The sequence below is a fragment of the Rattus norvegicus genome, chromosome 17, assembly GCF_021556685.1.
Source record: "Rattus norvegicus strain SHRSP/BbbUtx chromosome 17, alternate assembly SHRSP_T2T, whole genome shotgun sequence".
NCBI lineage: Eukaryota > Metazoa > Chordata > Mammalia > Rodentia > Muridae > Rattus > Rattus norvegicus.
In genome coordinates this window covers 35883613-35900876 of record NC_141550.1, presented here as the reverse complement: position 1 = coordinate 35900876, position 17264 = coordinate 35883613, and the positions used below count along the sequence as shown (strand labels likewise).

The following is a 17264-nucleotide window of genomic DNA, read 5'->3' as shown; positions in this document are numbered from 1 at the left end:
AATTTGGAACTAGAAAATCCTCCTGAGACCTATGTATTAAAAGCTAAGTCAATTGCCCCTGGAACAAAATGAGATGTGGTGGAACCTTTAAAAGGTAGGGCCTACAAGAGAAAGTTAGCCCTTTAGAAGGCTCTCCTTCAAGGGGATATTGGGACCCCCCAGCCACCTAACCATCTATCTTTCATAGCTTCCCAGGCATCTTCTATCACAGTCTCCCACCATGATCCATCTTCCTGCTATAGGCTCTAAGCAATAACAAAGTGTCCATGAAATGAGACTTCATGAGCCAAAGTAACCTCACAAAAATGAGATTGTAAGCCAAAGTAAGCCTTTCCTCCTTATATGGTGATTATTTCAGACATGTTGTCATAGCAATGAAAAGAAGACCAATATGTGTCCTTGAAAACTAGAAAACAAACTTTGTGTAGAAGTCTTTAATGGCCAATGGCAGAAGCCTAGGTTTGGAGTGGTCATTGGCCAGGACTGTAATTAACTTTACACTTATAAAATAATATTGTTAACTATTTAAAACAGGGCTATGATATGGCTTAGCAGGCAAAGGTGCTTAATTCCAAGCCAACTGACCTGACTTTGATTCCTGGGATCCATAGGATGGAAGGAGAAGAAACAACACACACACACACACACACACACACACACACACACACACTCAAACACACATACACTCACTCACACACACACACTCAAACACACATACACTCACACACACACTCAAATACACATACATTCACTCAAACACACACTCAAACACACATACACTCACTCACACACACACACTCAAACACACATACACTCACTCACACACACACACTCAAACACACATACACTCAAACACACATACACTCACACACACACTCAAATACACATACACACACGCACATACACACACTCAAACACACATACACTCACTCACACACACACTCAAACACACATACACTCACACACACACACTCAAACACACATATACTCACTCACACACACACAAACACACATACACTCACTCAAACACACACACTCAAACACACACTCACTCACACACACTCAAACACACATACACTCATCACACACACACACTCAAACACACATACACTCACTCACACACACACTCAAACACATATACACTCACACACACACTCAAACACACATACACTCACACACACGCACTCAAACACACATACAGTCACTCACACACACACTCAAACACACATACACACACACTCAAACACACATACATTCACTCACACACACACACTCAAACACACATACACACACACTCAAACACACATACACTCACTCACACACACACACACTCAAACACACATACACACACACACACACACCCCAAGTATATAAACAAGTGAAAAATACAAGGAGAGAAAGAATGAACTTGAAACTAAAGCATAGTATATCCCACAGAACCCATATTCAACGAGGCACCTAGAAAAGGAATCAAATGTATAGAGGGGGAGTAACAGCATTGGGTCCATCAGGTCAGAAAAGGGTGGAGAAGAGGTGGATACTCCAGGATAATGGAGGCAGCCAGGTGTATTCACAACATTATTTTAAAACAGCTGCTTGTTACTGGATGAGAGGTGACCACACAGTACATGGTATTCGATCGATATTTCAGTGAAATCCGTGGGAGGATAGCAAACCTAAAGCAACCATTTCCTGAAAAGGCTCTTGGGGCTTTACGAGATTATAGTATTTCTTTCACAGATAAAGGAATGGCCCTCCTCTGATGCTCAGTGAGGTCCTCAGAAGGGCATGGGGGCAGAGCTGCCATTAATCCAAAGGCTATATGACTTCCCAGTATCTTTCAGTGAGCAAACTGATTTCCCAAAAAGCACTCAATCGAGAACAAGCTAAGAAGGACCGCACGCCCATAATCCCAGCACTTGGGAGGTAGAGGCATAACAACAGATGTTTCAAAGTCAGCTCGACTACACAGCAAGATGGAGCTGAGCACCATCCATATGAGATTGTGTCTCAAAAAGAAACAAGCAAAAACCACTAGGAAGGAAGGTGATGGCTCTGCTCCCAAACCCCGTGGGAGAGAGACCTCACCGCCTGGTAAGGTGGGCAGTCCTGAGGCTGCAGAGCGGAAGAGACCACCAACACTGCCCACCCCTGCTCACATCCCTGGCCCAAGGGAAAACTGTATAAGTAAACCTGGCTCTGAGGATTCTACAAGTCCTTAATGACCGTTATCCTGTTTTGTTTTATAGAAGACACGAGCATATCATAGGCTGAAGGATGACGTTCCAGAAGAAGTAAAATTAAGGCGTTTGGAGGAACTTATTACTGTCTTCCGAGAAGAAGCTTCAAAAGTCAATGCGACCTCAGTGGGTTGTACCCAGCTGGTATTGGTTGAAGGGGTAAGGTCACATACATCTTTCTTTTTTTATTTTAAAATTTTATTTTAGCTTGGCATGGTGGCACACACCTATAATCCCAGCACTCAGAGGCAAGTAACATATAAAGGCAGACCTATCAGAATCACACCAGACTTCTCACCAGAAACTATGAAGGCCAGAAGATCCTGGACTGATGTCATACAGACCCTAAGAGAACACAAATGCCAGCCCAGGTTACTGTATCCTGCAAAACTCTCAATTAACATAGATGGAGAAACCAAGATATTCCACGACAAAACCAAATTTACACAATATCTTTCTACAAATCCAGCACTACAAAGGATAATAAATGGTAAAGCCCAACATAAGGAGGGAAGCTATACCCTAGAAGAAGCAAGAAACTAATCATCTTGAAACAAAACAAAGAGAAGAAAAGCACACAAACATAACCTCACATCCAAATATGAATATAACAGGAAGCAATAATCACTATTCCTTAATGTCTCTCAACATCAATGGTCTCAACTCCCCAATAAAAAGACATAGATTAACAAACTGGATATGCAATGAGGACCCTGCATTCTGCTGCCTACAGGAAACACACCTCAGAGACAAAGACAGACACTACCTCAGAGTGAAAGGCTGGAAAACAACTTTCCAAGCAAACGGTCAGAAGAAGCAAGCTGGAGTAGCCATTCTAATATCAAATAAAATCAATTTTCAATTAAAAGTCATCAAAAAAGATAAGGAAGGACACTTCATATTCATCAAAGGAAAAATCCACCAAGATGAACTCTCAATCCTAAATATCTATGCCCCAAATACAAGGGCACCTACATACGTAAAAGAAACCTTACTAAAGCTCAAAACACACATTGCACCTCACACAATAATAGTGGGAGATTTCAACACCCCACTCTCATCAATGGAAAGATCATGGAAACAGAAATTAAACAGAGACGTAGACAGACTAAGAGAAGTCATGAGCCAAATGGACTTAACGGATATTTATAGAACATTCTATCCTAAAGCAAAAGGATATACCTTCTTCTCAGCTCCTCATGGTACTTTCTCCAAAATTGACCATATACTTGGTCAAAAAACAGGCCTCAACAGGTACAGAAAGATAGAAATAATCCCATGCGTGCTATCAGACCACCACGGCCTAAAACTGGTCTTCAATAACAATAAGGGAAGAATGCCCACATATACGTGGAAATTGAACAATGCTCTACTCAATGATAACCTGGTCAAGGAAGAAATAAAGAAAGAAATTAAAAACTTTTTAGAATTTAATGAAAATGAAGGTACAACATACCCAAACTTATGGGACACAATGAAAGCTGTGCTAAGAGGAAAACACATAGCGCTGTATGCCTGCAGAAAGAAACAGGAAAGAGCATATGTCAGCAGCTTGACAGCACACCTAAAAGCTCTAGAACAAAAAGAAGCAAATACACCCAGGAGGAGTAGAAGGCAGGAAATAATAAAACTCAGAGCTGAAATCAACCAAGTAGAAACAAAAAGGACCATAGAAAGAATCAACAGAACCAAAAGTTGGTTCTTTGAGAAAATCTACAAGATAGATAAACCCTTAGCCAGACTAACGAGAGGACCCAGAGAGTGTGTCCAAATTAACAAAATCAGAAATGAAAAGGGAGACATAACTACAGATTCAGAGGAAATTCAAAAAATCATCAGATCTTACTATAAAAGCCTATATTGAACAAAACTTGAAAATCTACAGGAAATGGACAATTTCCTAAACAAATACCAGGTACCAAAGTTAAATCAGGAACAGATAAACCAGTTAAACAACCCCATAACTCCTAAGGAAATAGAAGCAGTCATTAAAGGTCTCCCAACCAAAAAGAGCCCAGGTCCAGACGGGTTTAGTGCAGAATTCTATCAAACCTTCATAGAAGACCTCATACCAATATTATCCAAACTATTCCACAAAATTGAAACAGATGGATCACTCCCGAATTCCTTCTATGAAGCCACAATTACTCTTATACCTAAACCACACAAAGACCCAACAAAGAAAGAGAACTTCAGACCAATTTCCCTTATGAATATCGACGCAAAAATACTCAATAAGATTCTGGCAAACCGAATCCAAGAGTACATCAAAACAATCATCCACCATGATCAAGTAGGCTTCATCCCAGGCATGCAGGGATGGTTTAATATACGGAAAACCATCAACGTGATCCATTATATAAACAATCTGAAAGAACAAAACCACATGATCATTTAATTAGATGCTGAGAAAGCATTTGACAAAATTCAACACCCCTTCATGATAAAAGTCCTGGAAAGAATAGGAATTCAAGGCCCATACCTAAACATAGTAAAAGCCATATACAGCAAAGCAGTTGCTAACATGAAACTAAATGGAGAGAAACTTGAAGCAATCCCACTAAAATCAGGGACTACACAAGGCTGCCCACTCTCTCCCTACTTATTCAATATAGTTCTTGAAGTTCTAGCCAGAGCAATCAGACAACAAAAGGAGGTCAAGGGGATACAGATCGGAAAAGAAGAAGTCAAAATATCACTATTTGCAGATGATATGATAGTTTATTTAAGTGATCCCAAAAGTTCCACCACAGAACTACTAAAGCTGATAAACAACTTCAGCAAAGTGGCTGGGTATAAAATTAACTCAAATAAATCAGTAGCCTTCCTCTACACAAAAGAGAAACAAGCCGAGAAAGAAATTAGGGAAACGACACCCTTCATAATAGACCCAAATAATATAAAGTACCTCGGTGTCACTTTAACCAAGCAAGTAAAAGATCTGTGCAATAAGAACTTCAAGACACTGAAGAAAGAAATTGAAGAAGACCTCAGAAGATGGAAAGATCTCCCATGCTCATGGATTGGCAGGATTAATATAGTAAAAATGGCCATTTTACCTAAAGCGATCTACAGATTCAATGCAATCCCCATCAAAATACCAATCCAATTCTTCAAAGAGTTAGACAGAACAATTTGCAAATTCATCTGGAATAACAAAAAACCCAGGATAGCTAAAACTATCCTCAACAATAAAAGGACTTCAGGGGGAATCACTATCCCTGAACTCAAGCAGTATTACAGAGCAATAGTGCTAAAAACTGCATGGTATTGGTACAGAGACAGACAGATAGACAAATGGAATAGAATTGAAGACCCAGAAATGAACCCACACACCTATGGTCACTTGATTGTTGACAAAGGAGCCAAAACCATCCAATGGAAAAAAGATAGCATTTTCAGCAAATGGTGCTGGTTCAACTGGCGGTCAACATGTAAAAGAATGCAGATTGATCCATGCTTATCACCCTGTACAAAGCTTAAGTCCAAGTGGATCAAGGACCTCCACATCAAACCTGATACACTCAGACTAATAGAAGAAAAACTAGGGAAGCATCTGGAACACATGGGCACTGGAAAAAATTTCCTGAACAAAACACCAATGGCTTATGCTCTAAGATCAAGAATCGACAAATGGGATCTCATAAAACTGCAAAGCTTCTGTAAGGCAAAGGACACTGTGGTTAGGACAAATCGGCAACCAACAGATTGGGAAAAGATCTTTACCAATCCTACAACAGATAGAGGCCTTATATCCAAAATATACAAAGAACTCAAGAAGTTAGACCGAAGGGAGACAAATAACCCTATTAAAAAATGGGGTTCAGAGCTAAACAATGAATTCACAGCTGAGGAATGCCGAATGGCTGAGAAACACCTAAAGAAATGTTCAACATCTTTAGTCATAAGGGAAATGCAAATCAAAACAACCCTGAGATTTCACCTCACACCAGTGAGAATGGCTAAGATCAAAAACTCAGGTGACAACAGATGCTGGCAAGGATGCGGAGAAAGAGGAACACTCCTCCATTGTTGGTGGGATTGCAGACTGGTACAACCATTCTGGAAATCAGTCTGGAGGTTCCTCAGAAAATTGGACACTGAACTGCCTGAGGATCCAGCTATACCTCTCTTGGGCATATACCCAAAAGATGCCCCAACATATAAAAAAGACACGTGCTCCACTATGTTCATTGCAGCCTTATTTATAATAGCCAGAAGCTGGAAAGAACCCAGATGCCCTTCAACAGAGGAATGGATACAGAAAATGTGGTACATCTACACAATGGAATATTACTCAGCTATCAAAAACAACGGCTTTATGAAATTTGTAGGCAAATGGTTGGAACTGGAAAATATCATCCTGAGTGAGCTAACCCAATCACAGAAAGACATACATGGTATGCACTCACTGATTAGTGGCTATTAGCCCAAATGCTTGAATTACCCTAGATGCCTAGAACACATGAAACTCAAGACGGATGATCAAAATGTGAATGCTTCACTCCTTCTCTAAAAGGGGAACAAGAATACCCTTGGCAGGGAATAGAGAGGCAAAGATTAAAACAGAGACTGAAGGAACACCCATTTAGAGCCTGCCCCACATGTGGCCCATACATATACAGCCACCCAATTAGACAAGATGGATGAAGCAAAGAAGTGCAGACCAACAGGAGCCGGATGTAGATGTCTCCTGAGAGACACAGCCAGAATACAGCAAATACAGAGGCGAATGCCAGCAGCAAACCACTGAACTGAGAATAGGACCCCAGTTGAAGGAATCAGAGAAAGAACTGGAAGAGCTTGAAGGGGCTCGAGACCCCATAGGTACAACAATGCCAAGCAACCAGAGCTTCCAGGGACTAAGCCACTACCTAAAGACTATACATGGACTGACCCTGGACTCTGACCTCATAGGTAGCAATGAATATCCTAGTAAGAGCACCAGTGGAAGGGGAAGCCCTGGGTCCTGCTAAGACTGAACCCCCAGTGAACTAGACTGTTGGGGGGAGGGTGGCAATGGGGGGAGGGTTGGGAGGGGAACACCCATAAGGAAGGGGGGGGATGTTTGCCCGGAAACCAAAGAATTATTATTAAGTATTAAATAAATTTAAAAAAAGAAAAAAGAAAAAAAAAAAAAAAAAGGAAGGTGATGGAGGTCATCCCGACTGAGTGCAAAGCACTGCGCTCAAGCACCAGCAGTCATTTTCTTTACTAAATCCAAGCATGGTAGTAACATGGACTTGTTATTACCATTCAAGAGGTATTAGTAAAAGGATATCAACTTTAAGAGCATCTTAGGTGATAGAATCAATAAATCAATACAAACAAAATACAAATTAAAAAGAAAAAGTGGGCAGGGCAGGTTTCAGAAGTTTAAGTCAAGGATATCATCATCGTGCCTTTGATTACTGTACTCAGGATAACATAGATAAAGTTTGATGCAAGTGAACACTCATGCCTATAATCCCAGCTTTTGTGAAGCAGAGGCAAGAGGACTGCTACAAGTCCAAGGTCATTCTGTTCTATACAGTAATTCCCATGACACCCTGAGCAACATGGTGGGAGCATCTCAATCAACAAAAAGGGGAAAAGACAGTTTCAGGGGAAACTGGGCAAGTGAAGGGGTAGGGTATGTGGGTAATGTTTATATCTACTTAAAACTGATATTAATTTAAAAGTAGATTTTTTTTCTTTCAAATAGGAATGGACTTTTAGAAAGGTTGTATAATACCTGTTTTCTTTGGATAGGCTGGTGAATGTTTGAATGCAGGGGTGTGTGTGTGTGTGTGTGTGTGTGTGTGTGTGTGTGTGTGCGCGCGCGCGCGTGCACGCGTGCACACGCATGGACATGTTTGTATATATATATCTTAAAAATAATTCTCAGTTACTTGTATGGACTAAATACCACAAGTAAAATAATACTGGTTCCTTGCCATTCTTACCCAGTTTCAATAGACTTTTTATCAAGTATATAGTATCAAAAAAAAAAAGTATATAGTATCACAGGGTATCGTACTGTATCTTCTATATAAAGTAACATGTTAAAATGTTCTCACAATTTTATTAGCATATTTATATATAACCAAAAATATATAGCTGCCAGTTATATCTAAGCTCAAGATGAATAGAATGAAATACATAGCCGATTTGAATGAATATTTCATAAGAACGCTCATATTTACTGTAAGTTATTGAGCTATTTTTTTTTCAAGTATTGAAAGAGAACAATTGTTAAACCACTACCATTTGTTCAATGCCACATGCCATTAAATGTATTGATATGAAAACTCTAAGCACGGAAAAACAACATATCTATTTTATCTATGAAGAAACATAGACCCTGAAGCACTAATTTGCCAAATTGACACAACGCTGCTGAACTTTGCCACTGTGTTAAAAGCATCCACAGCCTCCCTTACCAGTCAGACCAGAAGGCTAACATAACCATTCTATGCATATTTGCACATTATTTTTTTTAAGTATTCATTCCTGGCTCCTATTTAAAGCTAACGTTTGTTACCAAAGCTGAAGGAAAATCTGAGAGGAATGAGGGAAATGTGAGCGGCATTCCAGGCAGCAATACAGGCGTGCTCAAGTGTGAAACAGGAGTAGAACATCTGCCAAGTTCATCTTGGCCCCGCCCGGTACTATCTCACTGATCTGGGTCCAACTTCCATTTGCTTCTCTCCATCTCTCCCTCCCCCGCTTCCTCTCTCTTCCAGGAGCATGTGAAACCGGAGGAAAGAGACTGGAGACACTTCAGAGAAGCCACGGAAAACACCACAGAGTAAGGGAAGGGCTCGCTAATCTAATCATAGCTTCATTCCATATAGGAAAAAATTTGAAGACAAACCTTCAGAGGAGTAAAAATAACAGGGAGAAAAGTATCCGAATGCTGATGCTAAGATCAAATATTTTGGGGAAGAATCACTCAAAAGAACTAATTTGAATATGTCATCGAATCCATATTTATACACATTATAATTTAATATGAGTCAACTCTGGAGTTGGATGTACTTTCTAATTCAGCGTTATATTTAAGGTCTCTAATTATGTTTGATTCAGCACCCAGCTTTGTTCTGCAGTACCAGTCCCTATCTGTTCAGCTCTGATGCTAATCAATTGTCTCCTACGTCTTTAACAAAACTGTCTGCACTCAGCAGAATTTCTCAAATCCACAGACTTTATTCACGACCCTGACCATGCCACATCTAAAAACTTCTGAGTCTAGTGTATGTAACTGGCATTATTGTAGAAAAGGAACAGATAGTTCTCATTTAGCCTTGCTTTAAAAAATCAAATAGGATATCCTGGGTGTTCATGATTAGATGGACCCATAAGGAGAATGTGTTATCATATGTTATTTGCAAGAAAAATGGATGGAATTAGAAGATTGTGATATAAAAGGCACTAAGCTAGACATGTAAAGTCAAATACTACATGCTTCACATGCATACATACACACTCATACACACACAAACAAAACACACCCCTATACATGTGACTTGGAACTGGAAAGGTAACTTCATTGGGGAAGAGAAGAAAAAGGATAAAATGCAGGAGAAAGATAAAGGGATGAGCAGTGGGGAAGTGAATATGGTCAGAGCGTGTGATAGAATCCATGGAAATCATTGTTACAAACCCCAGGACTTGGCACAACAACGCTATACTAATGAAAATACTATAGTAATGATGGTTGCTGGTTTCTTCTTTTTAATGTCACTCAGGCTCTTTTTTTAAAACAACATCTGGTGAACTTAGAAACAGCACAGCAGTAGAGAAAAATATCATACCCTAGAAGTCAAACACACAGGCCACACATTCAGTGTCCACCCCTAACAGAAGGTATCCTCTGAACGATGCATTGAACTGAAGGATCCTGTCATTCTGCTGCCCCAGGGCTCAAGTGGAAATGGAATCTCTGAAGGCTGGACCTACAGGCTCCCCAAATATCTAAAGGGGGAAGAATGGGACCGAAATAACTGCATGAGACATTGTGCTAATGTGGTAGATGCCACAGGAAATATTTTAGTACCCTCTTCAACAGATTCACACCCTGATAGAGAAGATAAAGTTAACAGACAATTATAATTCAGTGCTATGAGAGACATCACAAGGATAAGCACACGGTGTAAGGGTAGCATATGGGAGAGGGAGAGTCAGGGTGGCCAGTAGTGCTCCCTAGAGGAAATGACCCCACCCTCCAAGGCACACATACTCATAGCCACTAGGGTGAACAAAACAATGACAGGCACCTACATGTGCTGGGAGGGCAGAGACAAAGCCGATCCCCCATACATCAACAGTGGGAAAATTAGCTGGTAAGACCTTAGGGAGAAGGTTTTACACAGCCGTAGAGATATGCCAATCAATAAAATACTTGCTTTACAAATATGAGGACCTAGATTTAATGCTCAGAATGCAAGTAGAAAGCTGCGTATTGTGGTATACATGTGTAATCCCAGCCCTAGGAAAGCAGGGACAAGCAGATGCTTTTGGTTCCTGGGCCAGTCAGTTTAGCCTAACATAGTGGTTCTCAAACTATGGGTCCCGATGCCTTTGGCAAACCTCCAACAATATTTACATTTCAATTCATAATGGTAGCAAAATTAACATTATAAAGTAGCAACAAAAATAATTTTCTGGTTGAGGAACTGTATTAAAGGGTTGCAGCGTTAGGAAGGTTGAGAGCCACTGAAAGAGACTATCTTAACAACAAAGTTGATAGCACCTGAAAAAGACACTCAACTATGGCCTACACGTATGCATGCATACACACACACAATGAAAAAAATGGTCTGATAGCATCTCAAACTATTTAGCATAGAATGACCCTATCAGCTAATGACATTTAGGTACACACAAATATGCACAAGAATGTTCGTAGCAGTATATTAAAATGGTTTTAAAGTAGGGGCATCTCAAGTACTCCTCAATTGATAAAAAGACCCCCAAAATCCAAAAGAAACCAGTGTCACACTCCAAAATAGGTCACCCACTAAGGAAGGAAGGAAGTACCTACAATGCTGCAACAGACAGACAGGAACGAGCTTGGAAATCACATGCTGTCTAACACAGACACAAAGGTCACAAATCATGTGATTCCTGCTTCTATGAATTCTAAAGGAGAGAAAAGCTAGTGAATGATTTAGACATGGGGGGAAGATAGGTAGGAAGAGTAAGCATCAACAGATACATCATTTCTCTTTGGGGAGATGGGAAACATTCTAATGATCTTCATAGAACCTTTATAAATATCCTGAGACCTGCTGAACTCAAACCTTCAAAAGCATGAGGAATCTGAGTTTAGCTTAGTGGTAAAGTACTTGTCGAGCATGAATAGGACCCCGGGTTCAATCAAGCATCATGCGAGAAAGATAAAATTGTAAGGAATATGAATTTTCTCTTAAATCATCAAAGGAAGGAATGCTTTAGCAGGCAAAAAAAAAAAAAAAAGCATAATTAGCAAGAGAGGAAGAAAGAAAACTACCCAGGCTAGTGAGTGACAAAGAGGAAGGGGAGGGTTGGCAAGGTGACTTGGCAGGTAAAGGAACTTGGTGGCAAGTCAGAGGATCTGAGTCTGATCACCAAGGCCCACATAGCAGAAGACAAAAACAGAATCCTTCAGGTATTCCTCTGACCTTCATATGCACACAGTGGCACATGCATGCCTATACTTATATACATACATATGTACATACACATATACATACATATATATACACATACATACAGACATACATATATACACGTACATACACACATGCATACATATGTACCCACATGCATAAATACATATATACAAAGAAACATACATGCATACATAAATAATTTGATGGTTTTATTTTAAAAAGCAAAAGAGGAAAGGAATGAAGGAGTCAAAGCATGGGACCTGAGAGGTATCTACTTGCTAATGGTGACAAAGGCCATGTAAGAGTTCTGGACACCTCTGCGAGCATGGGAGGAGAGGGTAAGGAAGGGGCGAGCTATGGCTGCTCTTCTGGCTGGCTGGGTGACCTGACAAGGAACAGTAGACAGCCTTAGCTGAATGCAGGAAGTTAGTAACAATCCCCGGGAAGAAAAGGAGAGGGGAAAAGTGGGAAATAAAACACACTTGGAAATTCCTCACTTCCACCTTTACAAAAATAGTTTCCATGTCAAACAGTGGAGAACAATGCGCATGGGCTGTCTGAGAAGGGAGCCCTGCCCATCCAGTCCCTTGGATCCTTGAATTCTTATGGTGTGTGCAAATCTACATTCACTTCCTGTTGCCTTTTAAAGCAATGTTTACATTTTTCAATGTTTTCTTATAGTTTATCAGCTGCTTCAGTCCTGCAGGGCTTACCTCTTAGCTTCTTTCCTTCTATTTTATAATATGGCAAGCACTGGAAACATCATAAGTGAATATGAAGACACTTATGAGGATCTCAGCAATATTAAAGATAAATAGTTCACTATATTCATTGTAACATATAAATTTCTACCCATTTCTGTCAATTTGTATTTTACAATGATCTTTATCAACATGATAGCCAGACTTCCGGCTGGGTTTTAGCTCAGTTGTAAACCACCTGCTTATCAGTCAGGTGGCCGTGGATCTGACATTCAGCAACTATACAAGTGCATCCAAAATAAATCTATTTGGTGAGTTGTATATTACAAAGCACACACATTTTTATTTCCAAGCACCAGAAACTATTGACTCATATTTAGATAAGCAGAGTAAGCTTTCACCTTCAGCTGCAGATTCCAAGTCTGAGGGCGAGCATGTCAAAGCGTCTGCATCCTCAGGTAGAGCTCAGCAAATACTGGGAGGACTCCCGCAGACGGTTCCACCTGTGGGGAGAAAAGGCCACTGTTTTATTATTGCCTGGGGTGGGGCCAGCATCTCAGAATTACACCTGAATTGTGTAGGAAACAGTAGTGCACCACATATATACATTAACCATTTGTAGCTTTGGCCAGTATAGTAAGACAGAAGTCTTAAAGGAATTCATAATTTAATTGTCTTACTTGTGATCTTTAGTGTGCTTAACTACACATGGCTGAGCTGTGTGTGTGTGTGTGTGTGTGTGTGTGTGTGTGTGTGTGTGTATGTGTGTGTGTGTGTGTACCATTTGTCCAGCACTTCAATACTTTCAGGCAGGAGTTCTTGGATGAGTATTCTATGGGTAAGAATCCAAGAGTACACCAGGACTTTAAAATGTGACTTCTACACATCAGACATAGCTAATATTTCCAAGACTTGTGTGGAACAGATCTCTTTCACATAGAACTTCATTTAGTCCTTATCCCAATGCCACACCTGTAATCCGAGCAGTTAAAAGGCTGAAGTAGGACTGCAAGTTCAAGGCCAGCCTAGGCTACCTCAACAGACCTCCTCTAAAATGAAGAAAGTAAAAGATAATAGGAGAAGGCATGACCAATGACAGTGGGGAAATGATTATACCCAGGGATTCTGGTGATTTCTGACTCACTCTGCATGTGCACCTTGACATCGTTTGCAACACTAAACATGTGAGGAAATCCTAAAACCAAAGGGCAATGAAGAATTGTTAAGTGGTTTATTCTCGTTCTGTGCACTTTTCAAAAAATGTAAATGTAGCCTTAGATTTAGAAGACTATCTAGTTACAGTTATAGAGTCAAGGCCGATGCAATATGGAGAGGAAACACAGTTTAGACAGAGCGTCAGCTATGGGGTACATGTTGGGATGTCCCTGAAATTCTCCGATGCCAGGGCTTCTGATGTCTGAGTTCTGTAACCGTGGGTACAATGATTGCTGATTGAAGAGACTCTGACCAGCTTGAGCATGGTGAGCAAGGTGGACATAGTAAGCATGGCGAGTACCGTGGGCATGGCAAGCACGGTAGGCATAGTGGGCCTGACCCTGGCAGGCTTTGCCCTCCCATATTCCTTCTGCCTTGCCAAAAACCCACTAGATTCCTAAAGCTAGCCATCAAGGTCCATTCGCTTACTTGGCCTCCTGAGGCTGACTGCCAAGGTCCAGCTATCAAAGTAGTGAAGTCCAGCAATCAGAAGCCCCCTTTGGATCATGTAATTGACATGCCCAATAAAAATTAAACGCCTCACACGGGATTTCTCATGTTACCTTTATAAACCGCCACTTGCCTATGGGTCACGTGTGTCTTCTCTCTATCCAGAAGTAGTCCTTTGTTCCAGTCTGGAACAAATATCCCTTACCCTTCTCCCTTCCCCCATCTCGCTCTTCCTCTATCCCGTGTCTTTGTCCCTTATCCCTGCCTTCTGTTCATCTAGGGAAAATAAATGTACTTAATGATGAGAACTTGGTCTTGCGGTGTCTTGAGCTAGTTGTGAGGTTCCCTACACTGATGATTGTGAAGCTCTACATTACTAAAGAAAGAAAATACATCTTCCAAATTCTCCTCTCTCTAGTTAGTCCTTCACAGCTCATTCTTGTAGGCTCTGGTTGAAACCTCACCTCCCGCTGCCAATTGGTGTCTCCTTTCATTTTATACTTTGTTAATGCTCATGTATCCTTGACAACTCAGCATTTATTAGGATGACAGAGAATTCAATTTGTCTCTGCATATCATCCAAAGAAAGGAGCAGAGAATTAATAAAACTGCCTAACACTCTATACAAATGAAATGTGACTTGACTGGAAGGTCCCTGGGGACAGAACTGACTGAAAAGTCAGAAACATGATGATGGAATGATAGCGCTCCCCCTGATGCCCCCCCCCCAAAAAACCCATAGAACCTGAGACTAGCCCTTTTACCTGTGTAGAACTCTACAGGCAAGCATTACAACATTGAAGAAAGAAATGAAGAAGACAGCAGAAGAAAAATGACATCCCATTCAGCAAGCCTGGTAGAATAGTGTTATGAAAATGGTGGTGCTACTGAACACAGCCTCCAGAGTGGTGCTGTCACCAAGCCATTCTTCACAAAACTGGAGAAGCAACACAGAATGTGGATGCGCAGGAGACACTCAGGTGATCCTGAGCACGATTAGCTCTATTTCCTGTCATTGTGTTCATCTCTTTCTTCAGTGTTTGAAAGCTTTGCAAAACTTAGATGCCTTTAGATGAATGGGGATATCTCTGGACTCTCTGTTCCACCTTACTGGTCTCTGTTTCTGGCTCTGCACCAGTATTGTTTGTACAAGTGTAAAGCTTGAAATTAGGTCTTGTGAGACACCTCCTTGCCTCTTCCTTCCCAGTGCAGAGATTAAAGGCTTAAACCAGCATGCCCAGGCTCTAGGAGATGCTGCCATTAGCTTCAATCCTCTAAACAATCCTTACAAGCAGCAGGGAATGAGAGCAGCTTGAAGTCTGTTACAGTCATTGCTGTGGACTAGATACATGTCTGTTCAAAACTCAAAGGTAGAAACTCTACCCCATAGATGTGCCGGTATGGGGGGGGAGGGAAGGGGGGGTTGGGAAGTAATTAAGTCATGAAGGCTCTGTCCTCATGCAAAGAACTAATGCCAAGGGCCTCCCTCTCTCACACAACCATGTTCCAATAAAAGAGGTTGGCAGTGTACAAACCATGTCTAGCAAAGGTAGACCATGTTATAGCATCAATTTAGACTCCTGGGCTCCAGAAGACTGAAATATAAAGGTCTCTTGTCCCAAGTCTAGGGCACTTTGTCATAGCTTCCTAAGCTGACTCCAACATAATCAAGTGCACTGCTTATTTGCAAGGAACACTAAGGCATCTTTAAGCATCTGTTCTTTTGTACTGCACCTCAGTTAATCACTAAGGAGAATCCCAGTTTCTAGCTCATACAAATTCCCTAACCCAACCAACTCCCAAGCTGCCAACTAAAACCTCTAATTGCTAGGCAATTCCCAAACCCCTCCTCTAACCCCTAAGAAACTCCACCAAGACCTCACCCCCAGGATATTGAAGATGGTCCATTTAGTCAAACATCATGGAATGAAAGGTAAGACTCATCATATTATACTTGGCCTCACAGAAACTAACTAGGAATGAAATTTCAGAGTGGAATAGAAACAAAATAAAGAGAAAAACAAAAACAACAATATCAACAAAACCAAAACAAAACAAACAAAAAACCAAGCAGACAAATAAAAAACCAAATCAAATAATTGTGTGAAAAGGGAATAGTAGATAATCTATCCTTCTAAAATCATGGTTCCTGGTTCCTGGTAACCAAGCTGTGCACTTAAAAGTTTCATGTTTAAAATGCTTTCTTTCCCCTTTCCTCAGTTTTGTGTGTGTGTGTGTGTGTGTGTGTGTGTGTGTGTGTGTGTGTGTAGGGGGGGGGTATGTGTATGTGCAGGTACACATGCACACAGTCCTATACCTCTACTGTCAATCATTCAATGAATTACCAGGTGCACTGTGGCTTTCTCCTTAGAAAAGAAAGACAGGGGCTGGGGATTTAGCTCAGTGGTAGAGCGCTTACCTAGGAAGCGCAAGGCCCTGGGTTCGGTCCCCAGCTCCGAAAAAAAGAACAAAAAAAAAAAAAAAAAAAAAAGAAAGACAAAGCTATTCTCACTTCTGAGCTTCGGTCTAGCCTGTCAAGCAGGAATGAAAATCTCTTTTTAAAAGAGAAGTTTTGCATGGTTCTTGTGTCCCACCCATATGAGCTGGATCCACTTACAGGCAGTGGGGGTGGGGGTGGGGAAGAGAAAAGGTACCCCAGGGACTTTGGAAGAAAGCAATCTCCAGAAAAATTTAGGCCTTCTTGACTCGCACAGCTCACCCTCACCCATAAGGCCCAGTGTGAGATGAGAAACAGAAAGAGCTCTATGCCTTTCTCCATTAATGACTAAACTACACCATTAAATTAACTCTTCAGAAACAAATGTCTCCCACTAGTTTCTAAAGATTTCTCTGTTTGCTCCCCCAAGCCATGAAACAAATACACTCCAACACACACACACACACACACACACACACACACACACACATGCACGCACGCACGCACACACACACACACACACACACACACATATCACTCCAATCATTTCTCTCTATTTCTAGGCCTCTGGTTTTATGAACTCTAG

The 17264-nt window shown here is 41.0% G+C and overlaps 1 pseudogene across 33 annotated transcripts in view; it reads right to left on the bottom strand.

Annotated features, from left to right (window-relative positions):
- LOC134482707 (uncharacterized) overlaps nt 1–17264 on the bottom strand; it is a 501539-nt pseudogene that overhangs the window by 217838 nt on the left and 266437 nt on the right. For all 33 annotated transcript variants that reach the window (XR_015641629.1, XR_015641613.1, XR_015641625.1 and 30 more), the window contains one exon: nt 12978–13079. The product of XR_015641629.1 is annotated as an uncharacterized LOC134482707, transcript variant X22 (transcript). The remainder of the gene's footprint in view (nt 1–12977; nt 13080–17264) is intronic.